The sequence below is a fragment of the Chrysochloris asiatica genome, unplaced genomic scaffold (genome assembly GCF_000296735.1).
Source record: "Chrysochloris asiatica unplaced genomic scaffold, ChrAsi1.0 scaffold00112, whole genome shotgun sequence".
In the NCBI taxonomy this organism is placed as follows: Eukaryota; Metazoa; Chordata; class Mammalia; order Afrosoricida; family Chrysochloridae; genus Chrysochloris; species Chrysochloris asiatica.
The window spans coordinates 6738006-6750369 of NW_006408630.1; the positions used below are offsets into that span (position 1 = coordinate 6738006).

Genomic DNA, 12364 nt, shown 5'->3' on the forward strand with positions numbered 1-12364 from the left:
AACATTGATATCTTAGCCATTAGTGAGCTGAAACAGACTGGTATTGGCCATTTTGAATCTGACAACCACATGGTTTACTATGTCGGAAATGACAGATTGAAGAGGAGTGGTGCTGCATTTATTGTCAAAAAGAACATATCCAGAGCAGTCATGAGGTACAATACTGTCTGTGATAGGATAATATCCATGCTTCTACTGGGAAGACCAGTTAATACCACTACTACTCAAATTTAAGCAACAACCACTAAAGCCAGTGAGGATGAAATAGAAGAATTCTACCAACTTCTTCAAACTGAAATTGATCAAACATGCAATTAAGATGTATTGATAATGGTGTTTGGAATGCAAAGATTGGATACAAAAAGGAAGAATCAGTAGTTGGAACATATGGCCTTTTTGATAGAAATGATGCTAGAGATCACATGATAGAATTCTGCAAAATCAGTGATTTGTTCATTTCAAATACCTTCGTTAGATAGCATAAGAGATGACTTTACACATGGACCTCCCCAGATGGAATACATAGAAATCAAATTGACTACATCTGTGGAAAGAGATGATGGAAATGTTCCATAACTGCAGTCAAAACAAGGCCAGGAGCAGATTGTGGAACAGACCATCAATTACTCATATGAAAATTCAAACTGAAGCTGAAGAAAATGAAAACAAGTACAAGAGCCAAAATATGACCTTGAATATATTCCACCTGAATTTAGAGATCATCTGAAGAACAGATTTGATACATTAAACACTAAAGACCGAAGATCAGAAGAATTGTGGGATGACATCAAGAACATCATATGTGAAGAAAGCAAAAAGTCATTAAGAAGACAAGAAAGAAGAAAAATGTCAAAATGGATGTCAGAAGAGACACTGAAACTTGCTTTCCAGTGTAGACATTCTAAAGCAAAAGGAAGAAATGAGGAGGTCCAAGAGCTGAACAGAATATATCAAAGATCAGCTTGAGAAGATAAAGCCAAATATAATATAATGTGCAAAGATCTGGAATCAGAAAACCAAAAAGGAAGAACACGCTCAGCATTTCTCAAGCTGGGGGAACTGAAGAAAAAATTCAAGCCTCTACTTTTGTTATTGAAAGATTCTTGGGAAAATTATTGAATGATGCAGAAAGCATCAAAAGAAGATGGAAGGAATACACAGTCACTGTATCAAAAGTGATGTTCAACCATTTCAAGAGGTAGCATGTGATCAATTGCCAATGATACTGAAGGAGGAGGTCCAAGGTGCATTGAAGGAATTGGCAAAGAATAAGGCACCAGGAATTGATGGAATAAAAATTGAAATCTTTCAAGAAAGTAAGGCGGCACAGGAGGCACTCACTCATCTATCCCAAGAAATTTGGAAGACAACTATCTGGCTACCTGATTGGAAGAGATCCGTATTTGTGACCATTCCAAAGAGAGGTGACCCAATGGAATGCAGAAATCCTCAGACAATCTCTTTGATATCCCATGCGAGTAAAGTTTTACTAAAGGTAATACAGAAATGACTGCAAGCATACTTTGACAGAGAACTTCCAGAGGTTCAAGCCAGATTCAGAAGAGGCCACGGAACAAGGGATATCATTGCTGTGTCCAATGGATCTTGGCTGAAAGCAGAGAATATCAGAAAGATGTTTACCTGTGCTTTATTGACTACACAAAGGTTTTCGATTGTGAGGATCATGACAAGCTATGGGCAACATTGTGATGTATGAGTATTACAGAACACTTATGAGGAATCTGTACATGGGCCAAGAGGCGGTTTTTCGAATAGAACATGGGAACACTGAATACATCTCAATGTAAAGAAAACAAAACAAATGAACCAACAGATCTGTGTTGGAAGAAGATCAGCCAGAGTGCCCCTTGGAGAACAGGATGGTCAAACTTTGTCTCTCGTACTTCGGACATATTGTCAGGATGGACCAAGTGCTCGAGAAGGATATCATGTTTGGTAATGTGGAGGGTCAGAGAAAAAGGAGGAAGACCCCCAGCAAGAAGGATTGGCCAAGTGGCAGCATCAGTGGACTCAAGCGTGGCAACAATAGTGAGGTTGGCCCAGGATCGGGCTATGTTTCATTTTGCTGTGCAAAAGGTAGTAATGAGTTGGTACTGACTGGATAGCACCTAACAACAACAAGCTGGGTGTGGCACTGTAGGGTAAGCACTGGACTGCAAGTTTGGTTGAACTGCAAGGGCGGAGGTTCACACCCACCAGCCGCTCCTCAAAAACCCTATACAGGGCGGCCATGAGTTGGAAGAGATTCGATGGCTTTTTACAACAACAACAATCCTCTTAATGAATTTCTCTTATAAGATCACATTATAGAGGATCATCACATTATATCCAAACCACTGAGAATCATGGTCTAGCCAAGTTGACATGTAATTTGTTGATTTTGTTAATACATTTGAGTCGCTTCTGACTCATAGTGACCATGTAAATATTTTCCAGGCTGTAAATCTTTGCCTTGTCTTTCTTTCATTGAATGACTGGTGGACTCAAACAGCTGATCTTGTGGTTTTCAGTCCAGTGATTACCCTCTAAATCTACTGATCTCCCTGACATGTAATTTGAGGGACCATAATTGAATCTACGACAGTACCATAGATAGAGGACAATTCAAGTCCATGTACTCAGGTACTAATGCCTGCAATCTTAATATCAACATTTAATAGACTATAAGGATTAAATATATTGTATAATGAATACACTTTGCAAAATCGGTATTAATTTACTGCAATTTGGTGATTTTATCTATGTGTGTAATGGTGATCTTCCTGGTCAAAACATCTCATTTTATGTATTACACTGTTAATAATAAAATTTTTAATAGATTTGGGCATAAATGAACTTTAGTGTTTACACTCTAAAATAGTAACTGGGACATAAATATTATATTTTTAATACTCAGAAAGTGACATTTTTACTTTTGTAATTTCATCAATGTAGGAACTCTGGGAAAAATTATAATTATTTTATGTAGGAGTAAAGTGCTGAAAAGAATGTGCGACAAGATTTGTGGTTATTCAAGTTCCAATTGAAAGGGTCTAGGGAAAAATATGGGTATGACACCAGTTTATCTCAGAAATAATGTTTAGCCCATTCTAAGAATAGGACAAATGGACAGTGAAGCTCAAATGTTTCAGATCATTGAATATGCCCGCAAATATTTTTCCTGAATAAATTAAAATTTTAAAAAGTACTAGATAAAACTCATGTAAAATTGAAGCCATGTGATTTCTTGATTAACTCTTAAAAAATAAAATGTGTTGCAAATATGACTTAAACACTTGGAAATTGGAGTAGATATTCTGTTACCTGAGACTTCTTAGATAGTAGAAAGAATTGCATAATCAGAGTACTATGGCACTATAGCTTTCCACCTGTCCAGATGGGTCTGGTAATGAGGGGAATAAGACATTATGATACAATTGTGAGTAATTGTTTTCAACTTTAATGCCGATTGTCACAACTATAAATATAGAAGAGATGCAACTAAAAGAGCAGTTAATCTGTCATTACAGGAACAGGGAACCATAAAACCATCAAGATGGAAGAACGTCAGAGGAACAAGGGATTCTGACTGGAAAAGTGGTAACAACAGAGATGGTGGCAGAGGCAATGGTATAGAGAGACATAAATATAGTGGATTTTGGCCCATGGACTGAGAAATGTAGCATGCCTTACTTAGGGCAGGAACAACGTGACCTTTGAACTTCTAAAAGAACATATATTTATAGTGTGGTATGTGTACACTCTGGTAGCGTAGTGGTTACGAATCGGGCTGCGAATCTTAAGGTCAGTGGTTCGAAACTACCAGCTGCTCCGCGGGAGAAAGATGAGGCCTTCTACTCCCGTAAAGATTTATACCCTTGGAAACCCTGTACAGGGTCGCTATGGGTCGGAATCGACTCGATGGCACTTAACAACAACAACAACATGTGTACACCAAAAAGTGCTTTTGTCTTAGTCCCACCAAGCACAATGTCTAAGTTGCCCATCCCTATCAACCCTAAGTACAGAAGGGATAGATGTGATCATGTATACTTCCTAGAGTCTTTCCCCATAGTTCCTCTACACCCCAGCTTCTTATTCATTGCCCTCTCTATCCCCTGAGTTATCACATGTCCATCCCCTGATTTGTGAGTTACTGGTTCCTCCCTCCTCAAATCTTTTCTTAAGTTTTTATAATAATAGACTTATGCGATATCTGTCCTTTTTTGCCTTACTAATTTCACTAAGCATTATATCCTCAGGATTCATGCTTGTTTTGCATATTTTGCAGCTTTATTATTATTCTTTAAGGTACCATAGTATCACAGTGTGTATGCACCAGAGTTTGCACATCCATTCTTCTTTTGATGGGCACTTGGGTTGTCTCCAGTTTTTTGCTACTTTGAATAATGCTGCAATAAACATTGATGTGGATATCCTACTTGTGTTCTGATTCATACTTCTTATGGATCTATACCAAGTAGAGGAATTGCTGGATCATAAGCTATTTCTATTTCCAACTTTTTGAGGAAGCACCATACAATTTTCCAGAGCGGTCAAAATGTTCGTTCAGCCCACTGCCCAGCCCGCGGAGATCCAGAGGACCGAGGCGCCAGACGACGAGGACCTCCCCAACATGGCATCAGAGAGTGGAAAGCTTTGGGGCAGCCGGTTTGTGGGCTCTGTGGACCCCATTATGGAGTTCAACTCGTCCATCGCCTATGACCGGAACCTGTGGGAGGTGGACATCCAAGGCAGCAAGGCCTACAGCAGGGGCCTGCAGAAGGTGGGGCTCCTCACCAAGGCTGAGATGACCGGATCCTGCAAGGCCTGGACAAGGTGGCTGAGGAATGGGCCCAGGGCACCTTCAAACTGCACCCCAATGATAAAGACATTCACACTGCCAATGAACGGTGGCTGAAGGAGCTCATCGGTGACACTGCAGGGAAGCTGCATACGGGACAAAGCCGGAATGACCAGGTGGTCATGGACCTCAGGTTGTGGATGCGGCAGACCTGCTTGGCACTGGCTGCCCACCTCCGGGAGCACATCCGAAGCATGGTGAACCGGGCAGAAGCAGAACGGGATGTCCTTTTCCCAGGCTACACACATCTTCAGATGGCCCAGCCCATCCGCTGGAGCCACTGGATCCTCAGCCATGCGGCAGAGCTGACTCGTGACTCGGCTGCTGGAGGTGCAGAAATGCATCAATGTCCTGTCCCTGGGGAGCGAGGCCATTGCAGGCAACCCTCTGGGTATGGACCGGGAGCTGCTCCGAACAGAACTGAACTTTGGGGCCATTACCCTCAATAGTATGGATGCCACCAGTGAACGAGACTTTGTGACCGAGTTCCTGTTCTGGGCATCACTGTGCATGACCCAACTCAGCCGGATTGCCACAGATCTCATCCTCTACGGCACCAAGGAATTCAGTTTCGTGCAGCTCTCGGATGCTTACAGCACCGGCAGCAGTCTGATACCCCAGAAGAAACATCCAGACAATCTGGAGCTGATCAGGAGCAAAGCGGGGCGAGTGTTCAGGCGCTGTGCTGGCCTCCTGAGGACCCTCAAGGGACTTCCAAGCACCTACAACAAGGACTTACAGAAGGACAAGGAAGCTGTGTTTGAAGTGGCAGACACCATAAGCGCTGTGTTGTAGGTGACCACTGGTGTCATCTCGATGCTTCAGATTCACTGTGAGAACGTGGCGCGGGTGCTGAGCCCTGACATGCTGGACACAGACCTTGCCTACTACCTGGTCCGCAAGGGGATGCCATTCAGCCAGGCCCACGAGGCTTCCGGCAAAGCTGTGTTCATGGCTGAGACCAAGGGGTCGCCCTCAATCAGCTGACCTTGCAGGAGCTACAGACTATCAGCCCCCTGTTTACAGGTGACGTGAGCAAGGTGTGGGACTATGGGCACAGCATGGAGCAGTACGGCGCCCTGGGTGGCACAGCACATTCCAGCGTTGACTGGCAGATTGGCCAGGTGCGAGCGCTGGTGCAGGCTCAGCAGACCTAGTCCCCTGCCTCGTCCCAAATAAAGCCAGAGAGAGGGAAAAAAAAAAAAAAAATGTTCTTTCAATGATTGCTATTTTATTATTAAAATATAAGTTATTATATGGAAGTGTCAGTAACCAGAGATGTATAGTCAGCTTTTAATTTTAGTCCATATTCTCCAATTCTGTGCCATACTTCTTGTTGTATGATACATGTCTTGTTCTTGCTAAGTGCCATCATAGCATCCCTGTATAGTGCTTCCAAGGATTAGCTGGTGATTCCTATAAGTCATATGATATTCTCATATAAAAACAATCTTTAAATACAAACACATGCTATCCTAATATAAAAACAATGTTTAAAAATCTGTAGCCACAGTAATTGGCATTCTTTATTTCACCTCTCTCCTCCCACTCTGCCATCTCCTCCTTCCCTTCCATACCCTCTCGATATACCCCCCTACCTCCTCTTCCTCTTATACCTTTTCCTCTTCTTCCTGTTCTCCTCCTCCATTTTCTCCCTCTTCCTTCTTCTTCTCTTTTATTCCTTCCTTCCTCCTTTCTTTCTCTCTTTTTTTCCCTTCTTTTTTATTCATGTATCCATCCTAGAAGCTTTTTATTTTTTTAATGACTTACTATGTACTAGCTCACTACATGCTTCAAAGCTATTTAGTACACATGGGAGTCCTGATGTAGCACTGGAGAACAAACAACTGTTAATCACACAATCAGTGGTTCAAACCCACCAGTTGTTCCTCAGAAACCCTATATAGGGTTACTATGAGTTGCAATTGACCCCACAACACTTAACAACATATAAATGAGAACCATATCTACATGATTTTCTGTTTTTAATAGAAAAATAAAGCTACATATGTACTGATTGTTTTGAGCATTTTTAAATATTGTGGAGTCAGTTCCGACTCATAGTGACCCTGCACAGGGTTTCCAAGGCTGTAAATCTTTACAGGAGCAGAAAGCCTCATGTTTCTCCCACAGAACAGCTGGTAGTTTCAAACTGCTGACCTTGAGGTTCATAACCACTACCCTACCAGAGCTCCTTGCATATGTATTAGGGTGAGTTTGTATCTTGCACAAACTTTTCAAAATCCAAGTCTGTCGTGGAGTATTTCAAAGGTTGAGCCATGGCTGATTTGAAAATCATTTGCCACATAATCCATTTCACTCATCTATTTGACAGAATACAATGTACTAGGTAGTACTAGGGTGAGTTACAAATTATCGACACTCTGGTTATATTAAAATGCTTAACCAGGTCCACAGTTGATGACATTGAGTTTGCACGTGAAATGATTCTGTCAAATAGATGAGTGACAGTGGATTATGTGGCAAATGATTTTCAAATAAGTATTTCTCAACATGTGAAATACTCCATGACAGACTTGGATTTTGAAAAGTTGGGGCAAGATGGGTCCCAAAATAACACATGAAAGAGCATAAACAGAAGAGTTTGGACATCTGCAAACAAAATTCTGGCCGGTACTCCAAGAAAGGTAAAACTTTCTTTTAAAAAATTGTTATTAGTGACAAGACGTGGATTCACCATAAGGAGCCTGAAAGTAATTTGCAGAGTATGGAATGAAATCTCCTCTTTCACTGACGTAGAAAACATTAAAGAGTCAATGATCCGCTGGAAAATTGATACTTAAAGTTTTCTGGAATTCTCAAGGATCAGTATTTGAACAATATCAGGAAAAATGTTCAACAATCAACAGTGCTTATCACAGTAGAATGCTCACTGAAGAGCTGAAGCCTAAACTTCAGATTAAAAGCTGAGAACTGCTATTCATGACATTGTGATTTTGCATGAAAATGCACATCCTCTGATGACATTGTTGGCACTCTGGAAAAAACTTCCTTTTGAGGTGTTAAAGCTTCCTACCTATAGTCTTGATCTTGCTTAATCAGACGTTCAGCTGTTTGGTCCACTGACAGCATCTGTTCAAGAATAAAGATTCACCTCTGATGAAGAAGTAGAGACAGCAGTGCATTCATGGCTCATAGCTCAGCCTAAAATCTTTTTTAATAAAGAAATACTAAAGCTTGTTGGCAGATGGGCAAAGTGTATTGAAAGGCTAAAATATTACATCAAAAAATGATACATTTGTTTTAATGATCTTCTTAAGATAAAGGTTTTATAAAGTTTTAGAGTACTTTCAAGTGTTTAATGTTGAATTATATGAAATTTTAAATGAAGTTTGAGCTTTTTGTCACTCACTTTTGTCTTGAATTGTGGACAAATGATTGTATTATCTTAGCCTGTTTTTGTTATTTCTGATAAATTATATCATTAGTGTCTATACCACTTCATCTTTCCCCTCTACAAATCCATACCATAAATCAATTACTTGTTATTGACATTGAACACTATAAAAATTCTATCTGGAAATAGGATCATATTATCATTTTATCCCATTGTGAAGTAATGCATAGTTCAAATCAAGCCATTTTTTTCCAAGACAGAAAAATTAAAAATACTAGCAAAGATGCAACTTTAATAAGCTAATTACATGACTACACATGTTGACTAATAAATTATGTAAGTAATACCCAAATAGTTTCCCTGAATAATAAAAATAATGTGTGTGCACAATGGATATCATTTATGTTATCTATGTAAGAACTTATTCTGTTCCTATATGTCATTTACTAAAACCTCAAGAAACTGTTTTTCTCACATTCATTTAGGAGGTTTTCAGAAGATCAATCTGTGACTAAAGTAACAATCACTGCTTAAAGTAAATTTGCACCATCTGTAAAACAATCAGACCTCACATAAGTGCCAAATGAAAGGTGTGAGGACCGTCATAAACACCTTGTCTGATGAACTAATAAGAGAGACGGCTCATTTCCACAATGAGTCCACATTTGCATATGTTGCATACCACTCAGGGTACACCATAATATAGGCTGTGCATGGTACAGGTTGACAAAAGTTAACTGAATCAGACAGGTTATGATCCTCATCATTTCAGTAATAAAAATGACCTTGCAGATTTTCTATCTGGCCCAGAGCCTAAGAAATAATCATTAAAATTGGAATAACAATAGCACAGACTTTGAAGCACACCATCTGCTAATCATCTTGGTTGTTATTTCTTCCTCTTGTAACTGCATAAATAATAATTTACCATCAATAATAACATACCAACACTTCCAGAAGGCACACCTAAGACAAGGGAAAAAACAGATTTTACCACTGTTTTCTACTTCTGTCACTAGTATTCTTTGTCTAAAAGGAATCAGACAGTACAGAACATGTTTGATTATGCAGTGTAGAACAAGAAAATGATAGGAAAAATATAAGGGAATATAATAAATCTTTGATGCTCAGAGACCTGGGTAGTGTAGATTTCAACCTGGAAATTCAGTGATTCTATTTTTGAAACACTATCCACTAGATTGTTGTTGTTAACTGCCAAATGGCTTCCTATTCCATCATAGAAGCTACTGTGTAAATCCATCTTGTTGAGGGTTTTACTCTTTATCACTGATCTTCTACTTTATGAAGCACAATGTCCTTTTCTAAGGACTTGTCCCTCTTGATAACATGTCCAAAGTCCATGAGATGTAATCTCACTATCTTTCTGGCTATATTTCCAAGGCAAATTTGTTTGTTCTTCTAGCAGTCATGGTATATTCAATATTCTTCTCAGCATCTTAATTCTAGTGCATCAGTTCTTCTCTGGTCTTTCTTATGCATTGTCCAGCTTTCACATGCATATGTGATTGAAAATGTCTTGGGTTGGTTCAGGTGCACCTTATTCCTCAAAGTCCTCTTTAACAATTCAAAGAGGACATTTGCAATAGATTTACCCAATATAATATATTGTTTTATTTCTTAGCTGCTGCTTCCATGAGCACTGATTATGGAACTAGTTGAAATTAAATTAAATTTCACTTCATAATGCTGTTTAATGTGCTAGTATTTAACAAAATAAGCCAATTTAAATCATACTTTGGACATGTTACTAGAAGGGATCAGTCTCTAGAGAATGACATCATGCTTGGTTATGTGGAGTGTCAGCAAGAAACGATGAACCCCAAGGAGACAGTTTGATACAATGGCAGCACAATGGGCTCAAACATCATAACAACAATTGTGAGGCTGGCTCAGGACCAGGCAGTGTTTCTTTCTGTTGAGCGTAGGGTCTTTATGAGTCAGAACCCGCTTCACAGTACATATCTAACAACAACAAGTCAGTGAAAAGAAATAAACACACAATTGACATCTAGGAACCCTTATAAGGACTAAATCATAAAAATGCAATATGTGCTGATAAAACAAAATACTTTTTGAAATAAATGCTAAAAGAAGAGTCATAAAATGTCCAGTGCCATCATTAACTTGACTCATGTAGATTTTACTATGAAAAATCAGTTGATAGCATATTTAAATGAGAAAATTTTGGGGAAAATCATATATACCTTCCATATCTAATTAATAAAAAACCTGTCTACGTCAGCCTTTTTAGAAGTGTTCAAGAGTAAAGATATCAGTTTGAGGACTAAGGTGCACCTGACCCAAGCCATGAAATTTTCAATAACCATATGTATGTGAAAGTTGGACGGTGAATAAGGAAGATCATATAATAATTGATGCATTTGAGTTATGGTGTTGGATGAGAATATTGGAAGTGCCATGGGCTGCCAAAAGAAAAGGCAGATCTGTGCTGTAAGTATAGCCAGAGTGCTCCTTGGAGGACAGGAAGGCCAGATTTCGTCTCTCATACTTTGGATATATTGTCAGGAGGGACCAGTCACTGGAGAAGGATATCATATTTGGTAAGGTGGAGGGTCAGAGAAAAAGAAGACGATGCCCAGTGAGATGGATTTGCAAAGTGGCAGCATCAATGGGCTCAAGCATGGCAACAATTGTGAGGTTGGCCCAGGCAGTGGTTCATTCAGTTGTGCATAGGGTCACAACAAGACCGTATGGACTTGATGGCACCTAACAACAACAACCTGTCAGCTCTTTATAGTCATGATGCCAAACTTTAGACAAAAGAGGAGTGTACCCAGAAAATATGAAAAAAAGGGATGGAAAATAATGGAGAAAATTAGCAATAATCAATGATAATAAATAATTGTATATTTCATTGTTGAGAATCTGCAACTTCCTAGGATCCAATAACCATTGGCTGGATTGAGTGTCATATCATAAGCTCTTTCCTAATGAGATCTTCTTACTCAGAGACTATGACAATTTTTTGACTTCACCTTGTATTTCTGTATTATCTGTAAACTTGATTCTGTCCTCAAACTCAAACTTCTGCCATTATTTCCATTTACTTTTTATTTTCTTTTATTTATAATTCATCCTGCCATTTCAAATTAATATTAACCAAAGTTTCTTTTTAATTCCAAGGAGCCAAGGCAGATTTGTTGAGTCAGGAAGATGTGCACATTTCTTGGAAACTCTTTTCATCTATCCTATCATTTTTATTTCTATTGCCACTAATACAGTGCTTCTTCAAACCTAAATTGATGTAATACCCAGCTCAGCAGTCTATCAAAGTTTAAATTCTTTTTTCCTTTATTCTGCACTCTAATGTCAGCCTAAATTAACTCTAATATGGCTCCCTGCTCTGCAACCTTTTGGGTAGTTTATTTCTGACCCTTTTAAAAGCATTACTTCTCTGCCTGGAATCCTGGAAGTTTCAGCTATTATTTACTGAGGTCCAAGTAGGACTGACTGTAAAGTTAGGTACCATACATGTTTATCTCATTATTTACTCAAAACGATTTTAAGAGGTAGATACTAATATTTTCTTAATACAATAATATAAAAATTAAGATTGACAGAGATTAAATAACTTACTCTTAGCAATAACTAGCAAGAGTTGTTGTTGTCAGGTGCCATCGAGTCGGAACCCACTCATAGCGACCCCACGCACAGCAGAACGAAACAATGTCCGATCCTGGGCCAACCTCACTACCGACGCCATACTTGAGTCCATCAGTGATGCCACCTGGCTGATCCATCTCGTTGGGTGTCTTCCTCTTTTTCTCTGACCCTCCATCTTACCCAGCATGACATCCTTCTCCAGCGACTGTTCTCTCCAAACAATGTGTCCAAAGTATGAGAGACGAAGCTTAGCCATTGTGGCCTCCAAGGAGAACTCTGGTTGTACTTCTTCCAAAACAGATCCATTGGTTCTTTTGGCAGTCCATGGCACTTTCAGTATTCTCTTCCAACACCACAACTCAAAGGCATCAATTCTTCTACGATCTTCCTTATTCACTGTTCAGCTTTCACATCCATAAGAGGTTATTGAAAATACAATGGCTTGGGTCAGGCACACCTTAGTCCTCAAGCTGACATCTCTGCTCTTCAATACTTTA

At 39.4% G+C, this 12364-nt stretch overlaps 1 pseudogene; it reads left to right on the plus strand.

Moving 5' to 3' along the window:
• Positions 1 to 4636: 4636 nt before the first annotated feature.
• LOC102839223 lies at positions 4637 to 8756 on the plus strand (annotated as a pseudogene).
• The last annotated feature ends 3608 nt before the right edge of the window (positions 8757 to 12364 follow it).